Source organism: Squalius cephalus (genome assembly GCF_949319135.1).
Source record: "Squalius cephalus genome assembly, chromosome: 12".
NCBI lineage: Eukaryota > Metazoa > Chordata > Actinopteri > Cypriniformes > Leuciscidae > Squalius > Squalius cephalus.
The window spans coordinates 9,128,506-9,155,059 of NC_137133.1; the positions used below are offsets into that span (position 1 = coordinate 9,128,506).

The 26,554-nt window shown below is 36.8% G+C and overlaps 1 long non-coding RNA gene across 5 annotated transcripts in view; it reads right to left on the minus strand.

Moving 5' to 3' along the window:
• LOC307168421 overlaps positions 1 to 26,554 on the minus strand; it is an 81,758-nt gene that overhangs the window by 42,731 nt on the left and 12,473 nt on the right. For 3 of the 5 annotated variants that reach the window (XR_013822935.1, XR_013822936.1, XR_013822937.1), the window contains one exon: positions 22,690 to 23,608. This is a non-coding gene — a long non-coding RNA (uncharacterized lncRNA). Of the gene's footprint in view, positions 1 to 17,379; positions 17,454 to 22,689; positions 23,609 to 26,554 lie in introns of those variants that run through there. The other 2 variants (XR_013822934.1, XR_013822933.1) reach the window with 2 other exon arrangements.

The following is a 26,554-nucleotide window of genomic DNA, read 5'->3' on the forward strand; positions in this document are numbered from 1 at the left end:
ACGGAAAGTGCTGGAACCCATCGGGAAGTAAATAGATTAACAACAGGGAGCTTCTGAATGATCGTAGTGGTCAATCAGAGAAATGAATTGTAATTGTCTCTTAAATGAGGCAGTGTGGGCTGTATTGCTGCTTTATGAGGACAGGGTGATGGATTCTTAAAATGCGAAACCACCCCAGCTACCCATGATTCAAATCAGCTGGGGCCTGTGTCCTGGTGATATATTGAATTATTTTTAGTGGTGAAAGTTTCCGTGCCATTTTCATTGCTCCGGCATGCCTGAGATCAAGGAGAAAGATGGAGAATGGCTTGATATATGACTATGTTAAACCAAACACAGACGGAATCAGGTCTGATGTCTATGGGCAGAACTTTCCAACCTACTCCTTGATCTCAGGCATACGGACATGGTTTAAGACTCTTTATTGCCCATCAAAGCAGCTTAAATACTAAATGATTAAAATTAAGTGGTGGCCAGACGCTGTTGTTGATTTCTATCAAATGGTATATCAGCTCAAGAAAATCAAGAAAGGGATGATAAGGCAATTTATACAGTATATGAGTGTGTGGTCCTGATAAATCCAACATTATGGGGACCAAATGTCCCCACAAGGTCAAAGATTTCTGGTATTGCCACCCTTGTGGGGACATTTGGTCCCCAGGGTTTATCAAGCCCACACACACACACACACACAGAGAGAGAGAGACACATACACACACATGTTTTGGTCCCCATAAGGAAAACAGCTTATAAATGGACTCACTTCTCTCTTTCTCTCTCTCTCTCTCTCTCTCTCTCTCTCTCTCTCTCTCTCTCTCTGTGTGTGTGTGTTTGTATGCATGTGTGAAGGTTTGGTACTGCTATAGTATACATAGTATATTTATTATGACATCACACCACATAGTTTTTTTCCCCTTCTAATCACCACTGCTCAGAACCAGTTGCGTTACAGTTCCCATTCTCCTCACAAAAACAGAGAGAGCCATGTCCTCTCCGCTCATGAATATTTAGAAGATAAGCAAAGCAGTCGACATTCCTTTCCCCCCCAGGAAAGTCGATTTCTTCATCAATATGCATTTGCGAAGACTTCCGGAAAAGGCACTTCAAAGTTCATCAAGAATTCCTTTTGTCTTTTCTGTGAATCCTGCACGGCCAACCATGCAAACTTGCTCTCTCTCTCTCCCTTCCTATTCCTCCTGACGTCCATCAATAAATTATGGCTGAAGGCTTGATGTCTCACTCAAAAGATCTCAGTGTGGGATAAATGTGAGTCCAGAGACTCCAGTTCCTCAGCTGTGAATCACACGGCTCAGCTGCGGCACACAATTAGGAAGAAACAGTGGCCTATATTTTTTTTTAGAAATAACTCACAATAAAAATGCTAATCTGGAATCAATTTTTGCATATTGTGTCCTCATTAATATGATAATGTGGACAGAAGGAAACTGATCTGAGACCATGATCGTCACCATTATTAAGTCAAACTGAATATGTAATTGACAGGATGAAACGAAAATGGCTAGAGATTTTCTACAGAAGACAGAAAGAGACGCAAGGTGAGGGAGGAAGGTTTTCACTTGGTATTGGAGTATTGCATGGCCCAGTATACGTTAATAAAACAAGACGCTGGAAAGTTTTCAACAGAAAGGAGAAACCCATCTCCTTCAAGCTAGCAGCAATTAGTCATGTATGACATGAGTGCTTGGGGACATTAAGCCACTCAATAGGCTGTTGTAAAAATGTTAACAGTTTTACAAATATATGCAAATTAGGTGGAAACAACCTATAGCTCCACTTTTTTGGGGGGCAACAGAAAAGTTAACTTTGTACATTGAACAAGTAATCCTAAGAAGTGAAGAGTCTTTTGGCATATACAAAAGGTCTAAGAGTTTGCTGACTCTGTTGGCTGTAAAAGAGTACATAGACTCAGAAACAAGCAGAAGGTATGATGAATCGAAGGTCAGTGTGCTTTATTAGGACCTTGGAAGTTAATAATGCATCATGGCCAGAGCGTCTGATTGATTGCATTGAGAGTCAGGGAAATAATTCCAACCGGGGTCTCTCGCTCCCTCTTTGGGCCCCGCCCGGGGGAGGCCTTCTCCGCACAACACCTGCAACTCTGCCCTACTGCTGCTCCGGATGCATAATATACCCATCATTCTCACTCGGGTGAGAAGAGAGCATTGCTGGACTTCATCCAGGAGCCGGTGAAGGACACGAGGAGTGTGTGTGTGTGTGTGTGTGTGTGTGTGTATGTGTGTGTGTGTGTGTGTGTGAGGGGAAGGGAAAGTGTTTGCAAACCACCTGAGAGCAAGTCTTGTGGCAGTATACTATATAAGGCTAAACTCAAAATAAAAATGTACTTTGTACTAACACATTGCAGTAGGTACACAATTTTTGTAAGTTTTCATATTTAAAAGTTGTTGTTTTTTTTATGAGTTTTTTCAGTATTAACAAAAAAAAAACAGGTTACAATTTCGATAGCAATTAAGGCAAGAAACTGGCATGAACTTAATTTTTTTCATGAACTGGCAGTTTTGAGATTTTTATTATGTGTTGTTCCATATAGTGGAAAGAAACATCCAAAATACACTTTTAAGTGTTTATTTTACACCCTTTAACTATTTGCATATACATTTCAATTCAATACATATTGTAAAGGCTGTTTTTTTTTTTAACCACAAATCTCCATTTACACCAAACTTGATCTATATTCAGAAGGTTTTTCAGAGGGTTTTGTTCATTTATGATTTGCCTTTATACAAAACTTTAAAACATGATTTTTTTTCTAGCTGTTGACAGTATTTTCTGATTTAAGAGATATCCAAAAATGTTTAAATCCCCCAGGGAGGGGAATATTTTGTAAATACAAAAAATATATTATTTCCATATGCAATGGAATCTGGATTCTGAGGACTGGGTGTTGAAAACCAGCTGTGATTGCATGCAAGATTATACATGTGATTACAAAGGCTGTTGATGTAGTGCTTGTAGAAGTAGAGTAAATCAAAAAGTAATCAACTCAAACTCCTTGCACAGGAAGTGCCCATGGCTGACCACATCGTCTGCATTCATAAACACCCTCTTAATGTCAAACACTCTCAAAGGGAGGGTCAGTGTGTCAAGGGCTTTTGTGTATGTAGGTGTCCTGGTATTATTCAGACCACATATGGATGATGACGACAGATGAAATAAATTTTATACAAAGAAAAAATGCATCCTGTCATTTACTTAAAAGGTAATCTTCCAGATCTTCCAGTTAAAAGGAATACCACATAGTCAGCTTTTCCCCTATGATTATATATAAAAAAAATTGTCACTACACTTAGCACGAAGAAGGCAGTACATGGATCAGTAGAGCTGTTGTACTAATATTCTGCGGCATTGTGTGTACAGTCGAATATTCAGTACTCCAGACATGGGAAGTTAATATTGAGTAACTGACATTCAAACTAAATCTGGTTAGTTAATCTGTGTATTTTCTTCCAAATGAAGATTGATTTTAGTTGAACTAATGCAATTAGCCATGTTTTTTGAAAATGTAAATGTCTAGTTTTAAAAATGACTAGTTTTTGTGAAGTTGAGGGTGTAAGATTTGCCCATGCAGATTTCACATCGGGTTCAAGTTGGTCAAGTTTGTTGCATTCACCAACAGAAAGCACACAACAGTGTCTTCTCTGTGATCTGTCAATTATATATTGCTAAACTATTAACAATGGACTTTTTTTCTGTCATCCATAGTGTAGCGTCTGGACCAATCTGACACAAAATTATTCATTATAGTTAATGAATAATCCAGCAAACCACCTTCGCCACTTTTCCATTACCCATGTATGCGTGATTTGTGTAGGCCTAAAGTGTATATTTAGATTAGTTATGTGTTTGTGATTTAGTTAAATAAAGCTTTTGTGTACTTTCTTGAGAGTTGATTCTGGTCTGCTTATATATCAACGTCAATTTAAAGTGCCCTTATTATGGATTTTTGAAAATGACCTTTCATGTAGTGTGTAACATAGCTCTAAGTGAATGAAAACATCCTGCAAAGTTTTAAATCTGAAAGTTCACCATATATAAAGTTGTTGTCTTTCTAAAGTAAGAGTCGACTCTTGAGTCAATGAAATTAATCGTTTTTCAAACGAGTCATAATCCGTCTCGTAGTGATGTTGAGACGAAACATTAGCGTACTGCGTGCGCAGACAACAGGTAAAACTTGAACCTCAAACCAGCAGCTGATTCCTGTGGATACTGGATAGCATCATGTCGAGAAGACGCTGTGCTCTACAATGTGAAGGTAAAGCCAGTTTTTTTCACTGCCCAAGGACAAGCATGTGAAGAATCAGTGGTTAAAATTCAGCAGTAACTTTTGCTGTGTTCCCTTTATTTTACTGACGACTGCTTCTCAAATCTCGGAGTTCAGTGTAGGATTCGCAAACCGCTTGCTCTTGAAATATGGTGTACAAAATACTTAGTTTTGAGTTTTATATTGTGTAGGTCTCCTGCAAACTGGTTAACTCACATTATTACTGTCTTACTGAAATACTTCTGCTAATCAGTTGTGGGCCACTATTACCTAAAACTGTGTCTATTAATGCAGATTGTCTGTCGTTCTCACTACTTTGAGTAAAGATTAAGCATGGAGCCAGATTTGTTTTACAAATGTTTATGTTACAGTCATTCACGCTAGAGCTCGGCTAATGTATGCACTGTTATTGAAAAATACTTGGTAAATAAATAAGTATAAGTAAAATAATCGGTTTGTTGATGGACATGCACTTGTTAATGCTGATGGTGAGGAATTACAGTTGCAACATCTCATAATGTACCTCAAATTGAGTAGTGTATCACTGAAACGTCCTGCTAGAGTTGTCCTTGTGATGGAGGTTCGGGTTGAATGAATAGTTCATCCAATGTTTCATCATCGGACTCAAGCTCGCAGTGATATGGTAAAATCGACGTCATTGTTCATTGCTGTGTTTAGTTTGCGGTGTAGGAAGCCTCAGGACAAGCAGAGCTGACGTTCTTATGGCAATGGGCATGTAGACCAATCACAACAGACTGAGCTGTCTGGCCAATCAGAGCAGAGTAGCTCGCGGAAAGGAGGGATTTAGAGAGATTGATTCATCTGACAAGTTGTTTGAGAATTATTGAAAATGTAGTGATGTGCAAATGTATATTATGAGAAAATTTAACTTTTTTTTTACCTTTGATGCATGTAAACCTGTTGTAGGAGACTACAAAACAACATTAGGAAACTTTAAAATAGCATAATAGGGGCACTTTAATGATTGTGAATGCAAAGAAAGCTACATGCCAAGAAAGAGTTATTTCTCTGTGGCCATGAAAACATCCTTTCTGAGAGTTGATAGACCATCAATTCTGAGTGTTCGCAGGACAAACAGATTAATTGATTGTAATACTAATTCAGCCACAACAAGTTAATTCGATTAATTGATCCAAATATTTCTAATGAATTATTCTTATTTCCCTTTTGAGCTAATTTGCTACAACACAGATCTAGATACTGTGATTGTATAGCTTGGCAGTATCTATATCTAATGTGAAAATTAAACTATTTTATGAGGTGACAATTTCGTAGGAATACGTACAATGTGATTTGTAGAAAAACATACGATTTTTAGAAAAAGGTAAGTATGAAGGTCCACCCCTAAACATTAAGCAGATTGTATGAAAATGTAAAAGACTGTCAGATTTCATATAAATTAGTCACTAATTTGCTAAAACGTTAAATAGTTACAAACCGCCACGAGTTCATGTTTGCTTCATCCAGCAGACTGTATAAATGTTAATCGCACTATAAATGTCCTCAGGATTGCAACTGGCTTGGCTTTAAGCCAGGTAATTTGATCTTTTTCTTTAGTGTGTCAGTAGGAAATATAAGTTTACATTTCCAAACATTAATTTTGCCATTAATTGTAATAATCCAGTGAGATTTTTGTATGCACAAAGAGTCATTAACTGAGACTGTACTCTTTCATAATTATTTTATTTTCCAGAATGACTTTTTTTATTCAAAGAAGAGGTGTGGCCATGGGGAGTGCATTTGCATCTTCTTTTGCAAATCATTATATGGCCTTTTTTGAAGAAAAATATGTGTATTCAAATCATGTTATTTCCCCCAATATACTGATTTGGAAGAGATATCTGGATGATTGCTTTTGTCTTTTCATGGGTGACATGTTTCAACTTAACCCTTTTTACCAATATTTAAATAATTGCTATGACGTTTTACTTTTACCATGGACTTTGATCCAAACAAAATTTGTTTCCTAGACTTATAGATAATTTGGGACGAAAATGATCTACTGTATATACAGACCTTGTTAGTCAAAAAAGACGTTCTGCTATTTTTACTACTAAATATACTAAACCTGCAGAACAAATCAAAAATTTAATTAACCAACACTAGTCTAACATTGGATTGCCAGATTGCCAGGAATATGCCAGAGTTTTTCTAGGATCCCCCTCTCACTGTGTTTAAGCGTGGTCGTAATTTGAGAGATTATTTAGTGAGATCAGGTCTCCTCCACCTGTAACAACACAAACTACATTAAAACCATTTCTTTGGGGCAAAAATACTAGCGTGCCTAAGCGTGTGTAAAAAATAACACATTATTTTTTATAGTAACACCAATATTAATTCCCCTACAATAGATGTGCTGAAGACCTGAAATGGTAAAACTGTAGTTGACAGGAAAATGTAAAGCTTTTCCCTGATTGAGTGACATGAGAAGTATTGCAAAGACTGTTTGAAAGTACCCACAACATTGTGTAAGAGCAGGAAGGGAGTAAGACAGATAAATTAAGAAAGGAAAAGAAACTGAGGTAGTGAAAGTCATTGGGACGACATGTCCAGATGTCCATGATGGTGTGATGCAGGGAGCCAATATAAAAAGCAAACATCAATGTACACATCACTGCATCACCTCATCTAGAATATTCCTTCTGTCTCACTCCCACTCTCCACGCTAGCCAATCCACTAGCACAGGAAGCTTTTAAGAGTCCTTGAGTCAAGTAGCAGTGGATTTCCAAACTGGTTTGAACTGAGTATGTGGCATTTAAGTGGCATGTAAATGAGATTTGCATACATGCGAGGAATCATTAGTATATGCTAAACCACTCAATGACGTAAACAATAATTTTGTTAAAAAACACTTTTTCAAAATTGCATGTGTTGGATTCTGGAGGTGGTAAACAAGCTAAGACATTACATACTCAACAACTAATGCCCAAAGTAGTTGCCCTGTATTTCATCCATTTGCCAGACTCATTTTCAAGTAATATCGCTCAAATAGTTACTCTGGGTATAATCTCCTTTGAATCTATTGCGTTCAATAAGCCACTTCACCACTCAGGCTCCATCTTAAGTGAGAAGGCATCACAAATATGAATTACATAAGGTTACTTGTGAGCTGAAAGCTCTGCCTTGTAATATTCTCAATAATGTTTCAATAGCTCCACTGTGAATGCAGTCATTGCTGTAGATCTGCTGAATGACACAAGAGTACTAGTCAAAGCAGTCTTTTATCAAAATGAGAAATCCCTATGAGCTTATGTATGAAACATAATGTGCATATGCCACATTACAAAATAGTTTTTATTATATTATATTACATTATATTATATCAAAAACCCTGATTCATTCAAGAATGGAGCAAGTGACTGTCTTTATGAGCAAGTCATTTGATTCATTTACTCAACTGATTTGGGTAAAAATGCTTATTGATTCAGGAATGAAACAAGTGATTGTCTTTATGAGTCATCTGAATAATTCACTCAACCTATTCATTAAAAAAATGCTGATTCATTCAGGAAAGTAACTTTATATATCAGTTGCTTGGAAAGGTTTTTTTTTTTTTTTTTGAAGTATTGTGTCTAAAATGTAAGTTAGTCAATATTACCTGTTGTATAAAAGCAATTTTACCTAAAACTGTTTCCCACAGTTACCATTTCTGCTGACAAACTATTTCACCTTTAAATTCACTATATTGTAATCATAACCACAGCAGACTTGTCTCCTTCCATAAAAAATAGTATCTGTCTTACCTGTTTTGACTTGCAGAACATTGGCCAAAAATCTTGCATTCAAAACTAATTTGTGCAAAACCGCAAAATGTAGACTTGCCAACCCAATATGTGGTCAACTCGTCACAGGTACAATACAATAAATGAATGTTAGAATAGAAACAGGCATGCATGCATCAATTTAGTGTCAGTGAAAATATATATGAAGTAAATATGTATGAAGTAAAAACATTTAATACATTAATTAATTATTATTATATTGAATTCTACTATTACTGCGAAAAATAATAATAATAAAATAATACATTTAGTTAATTAAAAAAGGAACATAAATTACATGCAAAATGTAACATTTCAAGGTTAAAACTTACACAGGAAGCTGAAACACATACCATTAGTCACTGACATGATCAACAGAGACCTTCAATTTGAAGCTTCTTCCAGATACCTCTCACATCTTCATTAAAGGAGTCTAATTTACAGAAGCTGACAAATACGCAGCATTGTGTAATCCTCACAGCTGCTGTTGGACCTTTTAATTGGCATTTCGACATTTTCGGTGTATACCCCTTACAGGTAATTCACTGGGAAGTTTTCATCCCAGCTGTGTTTAAGTGTTCAAATTGGTCTCAGCTCTGTTGCTTCTTTTGTGTACCCATAATGAGTCATCCTTTCAAAATGCGGTGTCGATGACCGTAGTCAGAGACTCTCTGAAAAGGCCCAGACTGCACACGGGGCGCCATCAGCAGCGAATGCCATTCACAGTGTGTAAGGGATAGGTCAAATCAATAGAGTGTTTCCCCTATTTTCCTGTCAACCTCCATTGTTTTCTCCGCTCTGAAAGCTTGCAAACACACTCACAAAAAGGCTGCCAGCCCTAAGGCTGTAAATATAGCAGGTGACCTGTGCAGCTAGTGGAGGATGGGAGAATATTTGGAGAAATGGCAGGGAAAATGACGCCAAGATCAGGCGATTAACACAGCGCAGAGGGCGTAGCGATGTGAGAGGAGGGCTGGCAGCGGAGGAAAACGGCACACCTGCTCAAACTCATTCTCCAGTCAGAGAGAAAATGATAGAAAAGAGGAGAAGAGAGACTATGAAAATGATAGAGAGAGAAAGAGAACGAAAGCAAGGGAAGGAGAGTAATAGAGGTGTAGATATGAAGTTTGGGACAATCTCTTCCGTATACTTATTACACACTTTCACCCACATCAATACACTTGAAATCCTGGCAAGTGGATCTGTGTGATTTTTAACCAGGTCCAATTGGCGAACGAATTGTTCATCGGAGTCAGATCTTCTCACTGAATCGTTTCAAATGGTTCACAAATAAATTTGTTCATGAATCAGGCTGAATCTGTCGGAGTTGACTCACTGAACCATGAACCATATCTTTTCTGACATGAGCAGGTTTAACGATTCACGATATTTCTAAACCAAAAACTGTGTCTTTCTGACATGTTAACCTGGTTCATTACAAGTTTGAAATCTCACTGACTCATTAAGCGAGAACAGACTCTTTCAGACATGTGTGACCCATAAATAGCTGGTTCTGTTTAATTCCTACTGACCGCCAGAGGCATTGTAAACACTATTGGATTATCGCAGCGCCAGCCAGATAGGTTGAGAGTATATACCAACAAAGTCACGTAGTGATGTATGCTGAGCCCTGTGGGGTTATAAGCCAAAGTAGCTCAGCACTCTGCCTCTTTTGCTTTCTCGCCTGGTTGAGATAGGTTGTTTTTGGATGAGTGATATATTTGCGGTGTCAAGTGCAGCTTGCAAGAGCAGTGAGATATCGTCCTCACAAGCTGTGTCAGCACAAATCTACGCCACTTCAACCAATTTTGTGTATTTTAGCAGCATTTTGGTGAGTTTTGATTTTCTATTTGAGTTTATATTGCTTTCGTAGGGAACACTCTGCACTCTCAGTGCAATCCGGTGGCTGGTGTTTTCCGCGCTTATAAGTTAACAGGCTCCCGTAAACATAATCATCTATTCAGCTGTTCTGAGTGTTTTTATGTTATGTTATACTCTGTGCCCCTCGGGTTCAATCCGTCGGCCATTTTAGATATATTTTCTTTTACGTGAGATATTTGTTGCCATTGCCTGTCGGTTTACCCGAGGGAATGGTATTATTTTTATTCATTTTCCTGTCTGTTTTCGTTAATTCATCATCATCATCCAGCTTAACTTTAAACCTTGCGGTGCTGTCCGAGGGTGTTATTAGCGAGTAACTATGGCTCACAGCTAGATTGCCACTGGTTTTCCACTGACTTGTAAGCTGTGCCCTAATAATCTTCTCCCGGACGACGGTCATGTCGACGACATCTGCCGTTGTGTTTGGGTGTTCAACATCTGAGAGAGGCTCTCACAGACCTGTGTCTGCTCTGCAGACTTTTACCTACAGTGCTATGCATAAGTTTAGACACCCATGCTAAAGTTGACTAAAAAGAGGAATAAAAAATCATCTTTTGGAAATTGAACTTAATGCCTTAATTAAAAAAATTAGGAAAAATCCAACCTTTAAGGACACCAATTTTCTTTGTGAATGAATAATGTATCGTAAATAAATAAATGTTCTTCCTTAAAATACAGGGTGCATAAGTTTGGACACTCCTATGTTAAATTCCCATAGAGCCAGGCAGATTTGTATTTTTAAAGGCCAGTTACTTCATGGATTCAGGATACTATGCATCCTGATAAAGTTCCCTTGGCCTTTGGAATTAAAATAGCCCCACATCATCACATAGCCTTCACCATACCTAGAGATTGGCATGGTTTTATTTCAGTTAGCCTAATATCTGGTTTGATTTGCATTGAGAGATGATCTTATGGAAAGTACTCCATGCCAATCTCTAGGTATAGTGAAGGCTATGTGATGATGTGGGGCTATTTTAATTCCAAAGGCCAAGGGAACTTTATCAGGATGCATAGTATCCTGGATCCATGAAGTAACTGGCCTTTAAAAATAAAAATCTGCCTGCCTCTATGGGAATTTAACATAGGGGTGTCCAGACTTATGCACCCTGTATTTTAAGGAAGAACATTTATTTATTTACCATACATTATTCATTCACAAAGAAAATTGGTGTCCTTAAAGGTTGGATTTTTCCTAAAAAAAATTTAATTAAGGCATTAAGTTCAATTTCCAAAAGATGATTTTTTTATTCCTCTTTTTAGTCAACTTTAGCATGGGTGTCTAAACTTATGCATAGCACTGTATGTCTTCCTGGCGGAAGCTAGTTATTTTAGGTTATAAAGTTATAAATATGTGTATTTTTCTTGCAAAAACCCATGGCTTCTCTTCAGAAGGCCTTTATTAACCCCCCGGAGCCATGTGGAGTATTTTTATAATGGATGGATGCACTTTTTTGGGCTTCAAATTTTCACCAGCCATTCACTCCCATTATAAAGCTTGGATTAGCTAGGGGTAATCATGGGGTAATTTTCATTTATGGGTGAACTATCCATTTAGACGTGGCCTGACAGATCGCTCAATCAGCATTTCGACCTTGGAAAGAACTTGTATAAAACTGCTTAAGAACAATCGTGTCAAATAACGTCAAATTTACCTCAGAAAAGCCATTCAATGCTCATAAACTCGTTAGTCAGCAAAGAAAAATAACTATAGAAATGGGCATTTTGCTAAATATGTGCACTATATCACATAATCCTTATATTTTTACTTGACCTGTTGTCTGAGAAAGAATGGAACGAGCTAAAATTTTATTCAACACTGCCCGTATAATTGCATATGAAGAGCTGCCTTTCACCAAATTTACCTCTCAGATATTACTAATTAAGAATAGATTGGGTGTGTGCAAGACATACAACAACGTTTATAGGATGCATTAGGAGGAGGCCAAACTATACTCATTGGCCAAGTGATGCTGACATTATTATGGTCTGTGACACTGGCTTAGATTCTGTGTAAAGAACAATTCTGTGTGACTGTATGTAGTTCTCAAGTTGGAAAAGCAATTCAGTTCCTACTTTAAGTGAATCTTAGTTCCCAAGATGGATGAAAATGCCGATGCTGTAAAAGTAGGGCAGACGTGACAACACATGACAAAATTAAAACACGTTTATTCTTTTGTGGCACTTAAAAATATTGTTTGGTGCCTATTTTTCCCCCTATAGGAGCTAATGTAGTCTGCCTGGGTCAAAACAACACAAACATGCACTGTGCATAACTTCCAACCATCTAATTATATTCTGAGTTGCTAGTGTTATTTCAGCCATGTTTGAAGTGTGACTGAATCGCTGGCTTCAGTCTGCCGCTAGCAGACCACAGAAATTGAATTAGGCAGTAAGCAATATTAAAAAAGGGCAGAGGAATCCCCATGGGCCTCCCTTAAAACATTGAGTCAGTCAAAACTTTAATTAAACTTTCATTACACACACAAAGTGTACTTTTGCTTTTCATAATTCTGGGACAAGCAAAGTCTGCGCTAATACAAATTCCAACTGAAAGGTTGTGTTAATATTGAAGCAGGTTATTGTGAGTCTACTTTCTGTGCAAAGTTAAATATCACAGAAGATTTGTCTGATTTGGTTCATTTTAAGAAACAAACTCAATGAGGAAATAATGAAATTAAAGCTATTAAAAGAGTTTTATCAGAAATTATTAATATATTAATACAGGATGGCTAACATCTGATATGCATAAATTAATCATGTATTTTGTATTTGATGTAAAGGTTTGTAGTGATGTACACAAAAAGAAACAAGAGTAACATCACATTACATCACCCATCCATGTTATTACAGGGTTGACAAATCTTGAAAAGTCAAGCTGAAAACCTCACGGACTATATTACTCAATATTTAGGGGAGTATCTCATCATTTATGCATCAAAGCGTGGCATGGTGCGAAATGCTACCTGATAGGACCTTCACCGTGCAGCAAGAGGTAAAAACTTTTGTCTGTCTGCTTCTCAGATCTTTCTGTTTCCCTACTGTGTGCTGGAGGGGGCAACCAGGAATATGGCAATTCTTTTCACTCTCTTTACGAATATGTTAGTGTCTGCAGACTGAGCAGGGCTCCTGAGGTGAGACAGAGAGTGCGAGTGGGTGAGAGAATAAATGTGAGAGGTGTGAACAGCAACGGCAGAAGGAATACACGCTCATCAATAAAATGTCAAACAACACTGCACTGTAAAAAATTTCTAACCTCCCTAACTCAAAATTTTCTAGTGACTGGTCACATCTAAATTTTTCAATTGGCCCAAGTGAAATTCTATAAATTTCAATTGGCCCAAGTGAAAATCTGCAAATTTAATTTTATAATTTACAGAATTTCACTTGGGACAATTGAAAAATTTAGATGTGACCAGTCACTAGAAAATTTTGAGTTAGGGAGGTTAGAAATTTTTTACAGTGTGGGTTTTGTACATACACAAATAAAGTGTTTTAGCAGTGTCATTTTAATCATTTTAAATGTAATGGGTTTTTAAATCTACTGTACCATTACTTTTGTATTACTTCCATTTACTTTTATATATATATATTGGATGAGAGAAAATCTCTTTCATATGTTAGCAATATAGAAAATAGCTAAAATATTTCCAAATGAATCAGGATTAAATTACATCAAGAGCTTGTGAATCTGAATTGAATGTGAAAATCTGTATCGATATCCAGCCCTAGTTTTCAGACACCATCGAGTCAAAAATCTTTTAAAACATGTCTCAATACATCTGCATTCAATTCCAGTCTGTTGTGCCTGTCTACATTTTAAAGCTTTTGAAGACAATAAAAAAATAAAATGTGTCTGATTGGGGCCAGACAAACCTAAAAGCAGTCCAATTATACAAGACTGATTATTAGTACAACATATTTTCATAGTAAATATTCTCAATCTGTGGCATTGAACTATTTGTTTGATCATCTTAGCAACACTGGCTTGAATTTGGATTTGGGATGAGCAAAACATACCTCATATTTTCAAAATCAAACCCAGCGACTAGTCTTGTTTTAAAAATATGGGTTTTTCACATCAATACTCCAAACTCACACTAGTGCTCAATGTTACTATGTTATAGAGCGAGTGTGTCCACACTTTTGGAAGTTGTCTGTATAACATACCCAAAATTACACCCTTCACCTTTAATACATTTTAATTTAAGATGTGACTGATCCAAGTAACTGCAGTAGTGTTGACCGGTTTTACAGAGTCTGACCTACAGCAAGAACATGATGCGGTACATGGGTGATCCGGTTGAGTGTGAGAGGTGCTGTGATGGAGCGGCCCACCCAAGCACTCAGAGGTGAATATGTGGGTGAGCGGACTGTGTAACGGTCAGTGATACAGATGGAGAGAGCAGTATGTGTCCTGGCAGTGACATACGAATCTATGAGCAGTTCAAACACCATGTCACAGGTACACACGTGGGTGTACTGTAACCACGGCCACTTTTATATCTTAGGGGTTGTTTTTTATTCAAATTTTATTCAGACTGTATTTCTCTCATTTTTATATGAAGGTTACAAACTGTCTTGGAAACTTTTTTAAATGTTTTCTTCACTTATTTTCAACTGCTACAATATTTGACAACACATTTAATTTTTAAAAAATAGTATTTTATCCATTTCCTGAAAAGTAGACAAGTTTCCAAACAGCGATGATATAGTTTAATATTTAAGCTACTGAGTGGGGGCCAAGGGTGAGGGGTTTTGAGGGGGCCCAAAAATTTCAGTAACACTTTTTTTTAAGGTGACTTATTTACAAATTACTACATGTATAGTAAATTATGCATAATTACAAGTAACTAACCCCAAACCCTAACTCTACAGTAAGTACATGTAGTTAATTAATATTACTCACTTACTTAAGCACAATGTAACTACGCCACCTTAAAATAAAGTGTTACTGCTTCCATCCTTAAAATATGAAAATGATTAAATTCAAATATATTATCAATAAAATATTTATATTTCTTTAAGAATCATATTAAAGTGTTTTTTTCTAAAAGATAATAAAGTGTCAATTTATTTAGAAAAATAACTGCATAAACTGCATATTTGCCTCTAATAAAAATAAAATAAAGAATAAAGTAAACTTTTTAAAAAAGTTAGTGTACATGGTTACAAGCTAGTAAATAAGTATTTCTGTATTTAATATGCTATTTATTTATTGTTATTTTTAAACCATAAATGTGTTTATTTGAAAGACATTTGAGACAAAGTGATACATTAAAATATTTAATTTTTTTGTCGGAGTATGTATTAATTTGTTCTAAATCTGAACAGTACAAGGCCTTCGGTCTGATGTTTGCTTGCAGTTTAGTCAATTTCTCTTTCTTTCTCTCTTTGCATTTATGATTCTGTCCCTGGAGGAGCAAATGTCTGACGCCAAAGAAAAGCTCTTCGCTGGCATCTCATTTGCCCCGGTTTGTTTTGAATTGAAGCTTTTGAGTTAATAATTTAAGAGCAATGACTCTCATACATGAATCATTGTCAGGTTAGCATGCATGAGATATAGGTGAGTGCTTGGAAAACTCAATTTAACATCAAATAACCATCACCAAAATCAGATCATGCAGCGTGGAAGCAGGGTAGTGCCCTCTAAAAGTTGATCTCAAAACAGCAGCTTGCGCATCTCACATTAATATGCCTTCTTCACAGCTCACCTTTCTGCAATCTAAATCATTGTTTGTTGTAATCTTAAAACATATGCCTGGAAAATGAACAAATCAAGTCTTTGAACAATCATAATCATCTCTCCAATAAAGGGAAAGCAACAGTCACGGCGGCCCGACTGTGTGCTAAATTGTTACATTACATCTGATCAGAGCCTCCGGTGATTCCCCTCGCACGCGAAAATGTGTGTTTCTGCCGCCTTCTTGCTTTCTTTTCGTTCTGCATGGCTAATGGAAGACGCAGATGAGGCTTTGAAAAGGTTTCACGGAAAAGACTCTCTCCTCTGCTCCCCAGAGAGACAGGACGGGAGAAGACTCTCTCATCTGCGGTTCCACTTCATTTGAGTCCGTGAATGCAGTGAATGGATATGTAATTGTTCAGAGGCTGCAAAATAATGGGATCACTTTGAAATAAAACACAAAGTTAGACAATGGTAATTTAATACACATACTTTGTGTGTGTGTGAGCGTGTGTGTGTGTGTGTCCTTTCTAAAAGGTCCTGGTTTCTCTAAAATCTATTGATTGTATGTTAATTCCTTCCACTGTGTCCTCATCCTGGAAGAGTGCAGCACAGTCGGGATGGGAGTTTGCTTGTTGTGGTGCACTGCTGTCATACTTCAACTCCCTACAGATTGTTCTGGAACTGTAATAGAACTATTAAACATGTTTTAAAGGACTGGGAACTTCATTAAACCATTTGGCCCATGCAAAATGATGTCTCATCCAGGAAAAACCGGGAGGAATTGTGGTTGAAACCATCTTTTGTTTAGGACAGGTGGAGAGAGTTTCTTTCCCATGCATTCACAATAAATTGATGCAACAAATATGCATACTGCTGGGAAAACAACCTAAGATTGGTTAGCTGGACTCCAAGGTTAGGCTGGTCTGTTTTAAATGAGCTTTTGTAACTTTTCAGGTCAGCTAGGCCAGCTTAATGCAGTTTAGCATAGTTTTTTTAGCATGGTATCCTCTTATATTTTATTCGATGTGTTCACATTTACCATTGTTCAGTGAATTTTCGTGGACGGAATTCGGTCATTGCAATAGGAATCCATGTTATCGGAAACTTCACATGAGGCTGAAAGTTCTCCCCATGCAGATTTGGCAACAATTTTCAAGTTGGTCACACAAATTACATATAATTAAGCTGCTTGGTTTGAAACTCTGTGTGAGCTGTGCTTCATACATTGCTGCACTATTGACAAAAGACAATGGACCCGTGAAAATTTCACCAGTTTTGCTAATGTGATTTTTAGTTATAAAATAGTATTGATCTATATCCATGACTGATAAGCAACATGAATGATAAACTTTTATTTTAGAAATTACATTAAATTAAATTTTAATTTTACATTATTGTGCATTATTTACTGAATATTGCTTATCTGTATATAAAAAAGAACTACACAATAATCTTCCAAGCAACCAGACAAGCACTGCAATAATTTTACAGCAATATTAATGAGTATCTGAGTTTATTTTTACTAGTCAATAAATGAGACACAAACAAAAAAAACACGATGTGGTACAAAGGAAATGTGAAAGTAGCATTCGTTTCAGTTACCTACATAAGCATTCTCATATTTAACACGTTTGACAATGGCATCTCTCCAAGCGATTAGCATTTTAGCAGCAATAGGAAATGTTAAAAGCCCAATGAAGTGCTTGAGTAGAGTGTCAGCTTGTTAATTGTGGGTGCTGTGTGTAATTTGTTGCTGGAAGGTGTGTTCTCTCACCGCCAGCAGGCATGTTAATAATTCAGTTCCTGCAGATTAAGAGATAGACATTTCAGCTCAGAGGGATGGATGAAGAAGAGCATTTGCTCTAGTGCTGGAATGCCTTTTGTCGACATTGCTCTGGTTGAATGCAATGTATCAAAAGACAAGACATTTAAATCATTTGTGTTTATTATACAAAATACTATAGGAAATATGTCATGGCAACATATTCTGTCTAATAAAGTTCAAAGGTACAGCACGCACATCCAAAACAATAAAACTGGGTGCTGGGCAGACAAATAGTTGCAGAGGTAAAATATTGAGTCCGCACACCAGAAAATGCTCCTTGCAATTTTAATGGTTGCTCACCACATGTGACGTTTCGGGCCCAAGCCCTTCATCAGACATCAACATATTCTGTCTAACCTGTTGACTGTATTGTGTACATGGACATAAAATGAATACCTTGACATGAAATATTGATTTGAGTTGAAATTATTTTATAATCGTACTTGTATTTTATCGCTAAATTCCCTACAAATAAAATCTATAATCATTAAGAATGCAAAACAATACAGTAATATTAATACCGAAAGGTAAGTTCACACCATGTACCTTGTAAAAAGCATTCATGTCTTTTTCGAACGTGTAATTTTTTCGAATTTTCTGAGACCTCTGCAACGTCATGCAGAAACCCTTAAAATGGCAATGGCTTTGAGTGTTGTTAAACAGTTATTTTGTCATTTTTTCGTATATTTCTGTTTAATAACTCCCTTTGTTAATGTCATAATAATGCAGAAATAACCTGTGTCATCTTTGTCATATTTAAATCTGCGATGTGATACGGGGATGAAACAGGGAGAATGCCATTATGGTCTGATATTCTGCGCTGCTTTGGACGACGGTTAATATAAATAAATATCTGACTGCTGAATGAAGCGATTGACTAATCAGAATCAAGTATTCAAGAGTGCTGTATATTGTATATTTTGCACACGGTATATTGTTTAGTAGGAATTCAACATCAGTTAAGTAGATCAGTCGATTGTGAATTGTCAAATGTTCACTCTAAAACACACACCCATATGGGACCCTTACGTAATGCAAGTTATCATTTATAATCACTAATGCTAGATAAACCATTAACAACACTGAAATGCCAGTGATATGCAGCGTTAAACTGTAGCAACGTTGCTGAAGATCAATGAAAACCAGAGCACATTTATAAAACACTGTAATCTAACCACAGATCTGGCAGCCTTTCTGCACCATGAACAAGTGATGAGTTCTGACAGTCTGTTCGTTTACTTCCTTTCTCTGAAATTGATTCAAATATATTCCCCCTGCAACAACATTCTTGCACCTCAGTTGAATCACAGAGTTTGCTTAATTAATGCAAATTTCCCCTATCTGAGAAAGTGCTAGAATAGAGTTGGGGAAGTAAAGTAAACTGTGATACCATCCACAAGCACCTTAAGGTTCCAAACTTCAAACCTATGTATAAACTAGTTTTATCTAGAGCTCCTACTTATGATGACTAAACAATAACATTAGCATTACAATTGCTTACCACTTTGTTAAGAGCAATTGTAACAATAACCGTAATTATTGCCTGCTTCGGGGTATTAGTTTAACACCATCATTAGCATTTCCTTTCAAGGAGTGCAAACTGTTTTAAGAAAAACAGTTTAACATAGCTATAATGCAGGCATTTGATTCACTAGCCTATTTTTTCAAACCCTGGAAGGTTTTTGGCTATTTGGTAACACTATTTTACAATATTACATGCAGTTGCTAACTATAAATTATGCATGCAACTAACCCTAAACCAACCCTGATGCTAACCCCAATCGTAGAGTAAGTGCATGCAGTTCATTAATATTACTCAGTACTTAATTGAATAATTACACTGTAACAAGGACACCTTAAAATAAGTAAGTAAAACCGGCTGTTTGCAACTCAGTGTTTTAATAGAAAATGTCAACAATGGAAAGAAACTGAAATAACATTTCAAATCAAATCTTGATGTTGACATTTCGGTTTGAACATCGCTGAGATGTTATTTTCAAATAATTAATATTAAAAGGTAATATAAAAATATCTGAGCAAATGTAATATGAGTTTATCTCAATACCCTATCAGTGTTAAACAACCCAAGAGCTGTACAACGCAAGCACATCTGTAACTAACCCCTCCATAGTGTCCAATTACAGACAGACGGATAGCACAACAATTGCACAGTTGAAGCAACTTTGAGCATGTGATCAATATACTGTGTGTGAGAAAGGTTTTCTATATTATAATAAGAATAATAACAACATGCTGTAATATCATGTTCTTCCAGTGAGCTAAAGAGAAGGCTCAGAGAAGCAGTATACACTTAGACTGAAGGATCAAATCGATCTTGTGGATCATGGGTGTGTTTGCTCCCAGTCTCAACTCTTGACCTTTCAAAAGGTCTACAATGCTTTTAGCTCTCAGGAAATGAACTCTTTGAATGGCAAGGTTTTTAAGTCTATTAAAACCTCAATGAAGGCTCTAAATTCCCTACGAAACATTAATAAGGTGCCTTATGGTACTAAAAGCCAGCAACATAAAGAACACAATAAAACAAAAAATAAAATAAAAATTCTGTCATGAAATAAACAAAGCTTCAGTCCCATCCCATGTGTGTTACTCTTTTTATTTAGTTGTCCCTGCATTAAACTGCGATAGAAAAAAGTATTTTAAGATCGGAAAATTACACATTTCAGCTTTAAAGTGTGCCACAATCACAGTTATTTCCTTAGATAGCATGAACGAGAGCAGAGTGCCCTGGAAATACTGTTTCTGCCAAGAAAAAAGTGGTAAACAAGCCCTAAACACGCATCATCATCTCAGGTTTACAGCATGGCGACAGGGAAGAACATTTAGAGCAGAATAGTGAGCCGTCCACGACGGAATAGAGAGCTTGTACGTAGGTGTACGGGAGAAGAAAAACAACTCTTTACAAGCATTTCACACATGAGAATCAGACAGCTGTGCAACCCGAAATAAAGCATTTGGTCTTCAACAGTTCCGAATGGGTTTCTGAGTCCACTAACCCATTTCCTAATGATAGGCTGGTGATAGAGTCCCTCTCCCTCTCATGCATCAGTGAATTCAGACATATTCATGTACAAAACTGTCATGTGACATTTGTCAGCCTTCATTCACTCAGATGTCAAGGGTTTGTGTTTAATTGAGCAGTAGTTACAGCTTTACCGTGCTGCTGAGCATGGCTTCATCTGCTATAGTGTGCTGAATATTGTTTGGCACAGCAGAGATAAAGTTTTGTGCAACGGTGCAAAGTTGCTGCAGGCATCTTTGGTTCACAGCTGTCATGATGTCAAAACAATGTTTACTGCACAAGAATACTGAATTCCCTCAAGCTTGGCCATGCTCTGAATAAAAATCTCTAGTGAACTCTGAAGTGTTAAAAGCAATCATAAACAGACATTACATAAGATTGGACGTAAAGTATGTGTAAAGTATGTGTATTTTGCAAATGCATAAACTAATCAGTTTAAAATCAGTTGCCTGTTCCTATAAAGATATTATACATTTCAGATCTTACTTAAACAAGAGCCGGGAATTAATAGATTTCAAATACAGTGTTAAGGGAACTATTTACAGATTAAATGACAACAACTGCCATTGAGATGAATAGGAACATGATATATGTTAATTTATTCAATTGATTTACTGATAAATACAACTGAAAACCTTCCCTCAGTGGGAGAAAAGGAAGGCATATTTAAGGTGCACAATCAGTATGCACTATGCACTGTATATAATGTAAAGAAAAATAACATAAAAAAAAAGTGCCTAAGCCTATGTTTGAATCTGGAAATAATGCAAAATGAGAATTAGTCCTCAGATGCCATGTTTGTAATTTATAGCAAAACATCCAGCATTAATTCGATCTTAAACTCCACCACCTGCATGACATGATTAACCAACGTGGTTGAACGACAAATTTGCGACAATACGGTTTCTGGAAACAGTCATTACTAGCTAGTTGATTTCTTCAACGATGCATTGCACTATGGTAGTTAAGCAGCGAGTTACGTCATTGTGTGGAGAACGTGAGAACTTGGCCTTGGAAGAGAGCGAGTCTCAGTCAGCTGCTGATAAGAAAAAGTAACATAAAAAATAACTTGACGGATTACTTTACATTAAAAAAATCATGATAATTGATATTAGGTGTGTAACGGTGCACAAAATTCACGGTTCGTTTCTATACGATACACTGGTGTCACGGTTCGGTACGTTTTCGATACAGAGAAATGTGAATGCTTCTCACTAGATCTCGCAGCGATGTTATTACTTCAGTGGCGAATTCAAATGCTTTCTTTACTGGATTCTCTTAGCGCTCTGTAGTAACAGTGTCGCTTGATCAAGATCGATCAAGAAATTTTGGTCCAACGAACCGTTTGGTTTGTAATGCGTACCGAACGGATCAATACGAATATGTGTATCGTTACACCCCTAATTGCAATATTATGTTTCTTTTAAAACATAACACTGATTAAATGTACTCAAATGACTGAATGCTTTTCTGGTCAAATGATTGATCATGTGATTTAGCTTATGCATGTACATTTATCCATGTACTTCAGTACCATTCCCAGCTTCCTCACATCTCTAGTTGTTCCTGTGTACTCTGTAGTGTCAAGGTTTTCCTCTCTATAAAACATCTGGCATTGCTAGCAACTTCCAAGAGAGGCTGTTTTACATGGTCTCAAGAGGAAGGGCAAGGAAAACAATGGAGAATCCAGATTGTGAGGTAATAAATCTGTTAAACCTGTTTCATTGTTCTTCCCTAAAGTCCTAGTTGCCATGAATTATGTTGACATAGCCTAATTGCCAACATGCCTCAGAGTAAGTATACGCTGCTTCAGGAATTAAGGTCGTGTCTCATCATGTAATAACTCGCCAACAAAATACACGTAGATGCAAGCCAAAATATTACACATACTATCACCTCCTGATCCATCTCTGGATGATATTGATAGATAGATTGCAGATGAAGCTAATGGAATTAGTGTAGCTCAGTACATGTACACAGTATTGCAGTTACTCATGTAGGTGTAAACTGAAGTTTCTGGCCTTCTGAACAGTCGAAACAATGGTAAATCCAACAAGACGCATTTAGAAAATAGATGCCTGCGACAACTAGATGACTGCTGATGCCGCCAATGAACAAACAGAAACAATAAGGAACATCTCGAACATGTATAGCAGCATTGATCATGAAGTGATTCAGTATTCTTGAGGGAGTTGTAAAGCGTTTTGAAAAATGCTGTATATGAAGGGCCATTTTAACAAGATTACGTTTATTGCAGCACAGCCAGTACATCTGATCATAACCCACAGGGACATGCCATTTCATTTTTTATTATTTACACACAAACACATTTTATTTTTTCAGTTCCGCAAGGCCTCCTATTATATGTTGAAATGTATGGGGCTCTAACAATCCATGCCTTGCACATTTAACTAGACATTTGACCTTGCAAGGCTGAGAAACACAAATACCGAGCTGCTTATGACACTTTGAACGGAAGAAGTATTGAAATGTGCAATCCATTAAATACACACATTTCATTTGTGAAGTTGTTAAATAAAAATGGCAATCAATGGAACTAAGTGCAGGGTAGGTAAAAAAAACTGATTCAACATATGAGTGCCATACCCATGCTCTTTTGCACATTTAAAAAGACAAACAAGACTCTAATGAAACTGCAAGTTTTTGAAAGCTTTTCACAAGTTTCACTCTCAGGTCTGACCCTCATAACTGGCTTTCAATTTCAGGTTGGCCTCCATGTCACTAAACTGATGTGAATCTGAGACGTAAACACACCACACAAAAGCATTGCAGGAACACTTCTTATGTTAACTAGCACTCCTGCAATACTCTCAATTCTCTATAGAACACACCATTAAGGCCAAACCTGTCAGGATGGTTCCCTACCGGCATTAACTCATAGGGGAGATTCCTGATGGATGAGGGTGAGGTAAGCTCTGCAGGTGTCCGCTGGGAACATCTTCATTCACCCTTTCTTCTCTTCGCTTCCCATCTCTCCAGGGAAAAGAACGGTACTGGTAGCATCCTCGGTTCCTTCCAGCGCATTAGCTCTGATCAAACGGCGCCATGCTTCTCCTGTGCCCCTCTCAGCTCCTGCTCCCCAAAACAGAATATGTGCATTAGAGCTTGTGCATTATGAATGGAAGAAGACATGTGTTTTCAAATATTGTTACTGAAGCAGAGGATGAAACTAATACGCGATCATTTATCCATTACGGCTTATATAATATATAATATAATGGCCGAGCAGTGAGCGGGAAATGGAAAACCTAGAGTAGAGCTGGAACAGATCACTTTAAGTGGTGAGGAAAAAAGTAGAAAAATAACTAGCCAAATTATGTTGTATAAATATAGATTTTAAATATAGTATTATTTATTTTATTTGTCATTTATTCATGTGATATTCTGATTTGATGCTCAAGAAAGATTTCTTATTTATATCAATGTTTTTAAAACAGTTGTGATGCAATAGTTTTTCTTAATTTTTTGTATTCTTTGATTAATTCAAACTTAAAAAGAATAGAATTAATTTGAAATTTAAATCCTTTTTAACATGTATTCTGTCACTTTTGACCAATTTAATCATAAAAGCATTAATTTCTATAAAAAAAACTGACCCAACACTTTTAAACTGTAGTGTAAAGCTACAGTAACATTTTACATTATTTCAATTTGTGAATATTAGTCAATGCATTAGGTATCATAAACTAACAATGAACAATACTTTCATCTTTTAATAAGATTTTAAAAAATCTGTAAATGTTAATTTCTACATTTCTACAAGTTGTATAAATTAACATGAGTTAATGTATTATCCAGAGCATGTTATGAATGAACATGAATTAACAATGAACAAATGTATATTTATAAATTAACATGAACCTAGAGTTATAATTGCAGTAAAAAAAGTTGTTAGTTCATGAAATCTAATGCATAATCTAATGTTAACGAATTAAACTGAATTGTAAAGTGTTACAAAAACAACAGTTTCAGTTTCAGTCTGTTTATAACAAAGTCAGACAGATATGCATCATCTGCCTTTGGCTTATAACCCAGTTTTTCCCCATTTTTAGGATCACCATTTCAAGATCATATCTTCATTAAACAGGTAGCGTTTTATTAGGAAGAAACATAACCTTGACTCACAAGGACAGGCAGAAGAGGAAAAAAAAACCGCATCTCTGATTTCTGTTCGCATCATTAATATTTATTAGAAGACAGCAAGTGCAAAAGTATAGGCACCAGCAAAAAAGTTTATCAAAGTACAAGCTGTTTATCAGGGTGGTAATGTAATTAATCCAGGGTGAATATAGTCTCCTTTACATTACCTTAACCTGCTCTGGACAGGGGTCAGGGTCCAGGAACAGGGTCCTGCCAACACTTCCTCATAAATAATGCTGCTCTGCTGATCAAACGCTCTGAGACAAACTAGGAGTAAATTATGGGGACATACTTCTAGTGTTTGTGAGAGTTTCAGCACCGCAGGGAAGAACTTGGGAGATGCTGAATAAACATAAATGTAGCTGTGCCTCTAAAGCCATGCAGTTCTGCTGAGACCAGAGAATAATTTTATCATCAAGTATGATTTTTTTAACATATCCCTTACGTACCACATAAATGCCACAACGGTAGGTCTTTATGTAACTTTAATGGGACGTTTTGAGCTAATTTGTATGTATACGAGAATACGAGAAACTGCAGTCAATGAGGGATCGAAGCTAATCAGGATACAAGCTTGATTCAAAACCTAAATCCCCTACTTGAGCACAACAACACAATATGTCTGTATTATGAATGTATTTACAATGCATGTCACGCATTATTTAGATAAATAAATGGGTTTGGAATGACACAGGGTTGAGTAAATGACAATTTTCAGCTTTAGGTCAAATATGCCTTTAAGTGCAGCAGCAAACTGACTGTGCGTTCACTTTTTACTGGAAGATTTTACAAAATTGTAGGGGAGGCTGCAAAAGTTATGACAAAGTTAAAATAAATATTTATTAACCCATGCAAGTTCACCATGAGTGATCCATGGCAAATGTTATAGGAAAAATTGTTTGTTTGTTTGTACTCTTTTCATTTACTTTTTTCTCCTATATGGTGAGAAAGTTGTTCAAGAAGGTATATCTCCTGTCGTAACATCAACCCACAAAGATGTTTTCATTTAAAAGGCAATCTTCTGTGTCAGTGATTGCAAATGCTCATGCATATCCGTGTGTGTTAATTGTTCCGTTTTTAGCAGGTGTCAATGGCAATTTCCTTTTCTGCTATACCTAATTAGACATTGGAAAAGAAACAGGCTTGGCCCCTGCTGTGCATAATCATATTATTTCTATTGTGCTGTTTGTCACCCCCATTTTGATATTGGTTGATTTTATGCTAGGATTTATATAGAGGGATTTAAGATCTTTCTATGCAGCCTGTTTCATGCTTCTTATGCAACTAAATTTAAAACTTTAGCAAACTTCTGCTGTGCCCCCTGTTTGACAGTACAGCACAAACTGCATGATATCTATTATTTATGGTCCTTTTGATTTACTTCAAAATGGTTTAGTTCAGATTCTCAAATGATTTACTGTTTCCCAGAAATCATTGGCTTGTTGGCTAGCCAGGAAAGTTGAGCAAAGATTTTCATTCCATTGGTCGACTTCAGTGATGCGCGGGTTGATCCGAAATGAGCGAGTGCCTGCGGTCACCCGCGGTTACCCGCGGTTATGAGTCATCCAAAAATATTTTTAATGATATTCGGGTCGCGGTCGGTCGGGTCGTTTGTAATAAAGATGCCAATTAAACCTTTGTAATTTATACAAGAGAGCATATGAGCGGAGTGGAGCGGTGAGAATCTCCGCTCATCATCGCTCACGGAAATGTTCGCTCCCCCGCTCAAAGCTACATCAGGCCGCTCCGCTCATCATCGCTCAGCGCTCAACGCAGTTTGCTCCGCGCTCCACTCAAATCGCCCCCCGCTCGCTCCAAAAAACGAAAAAAAAAAAAAAAAATTCTACATGTATATAACTTTTAGCTTAGACCACAGCC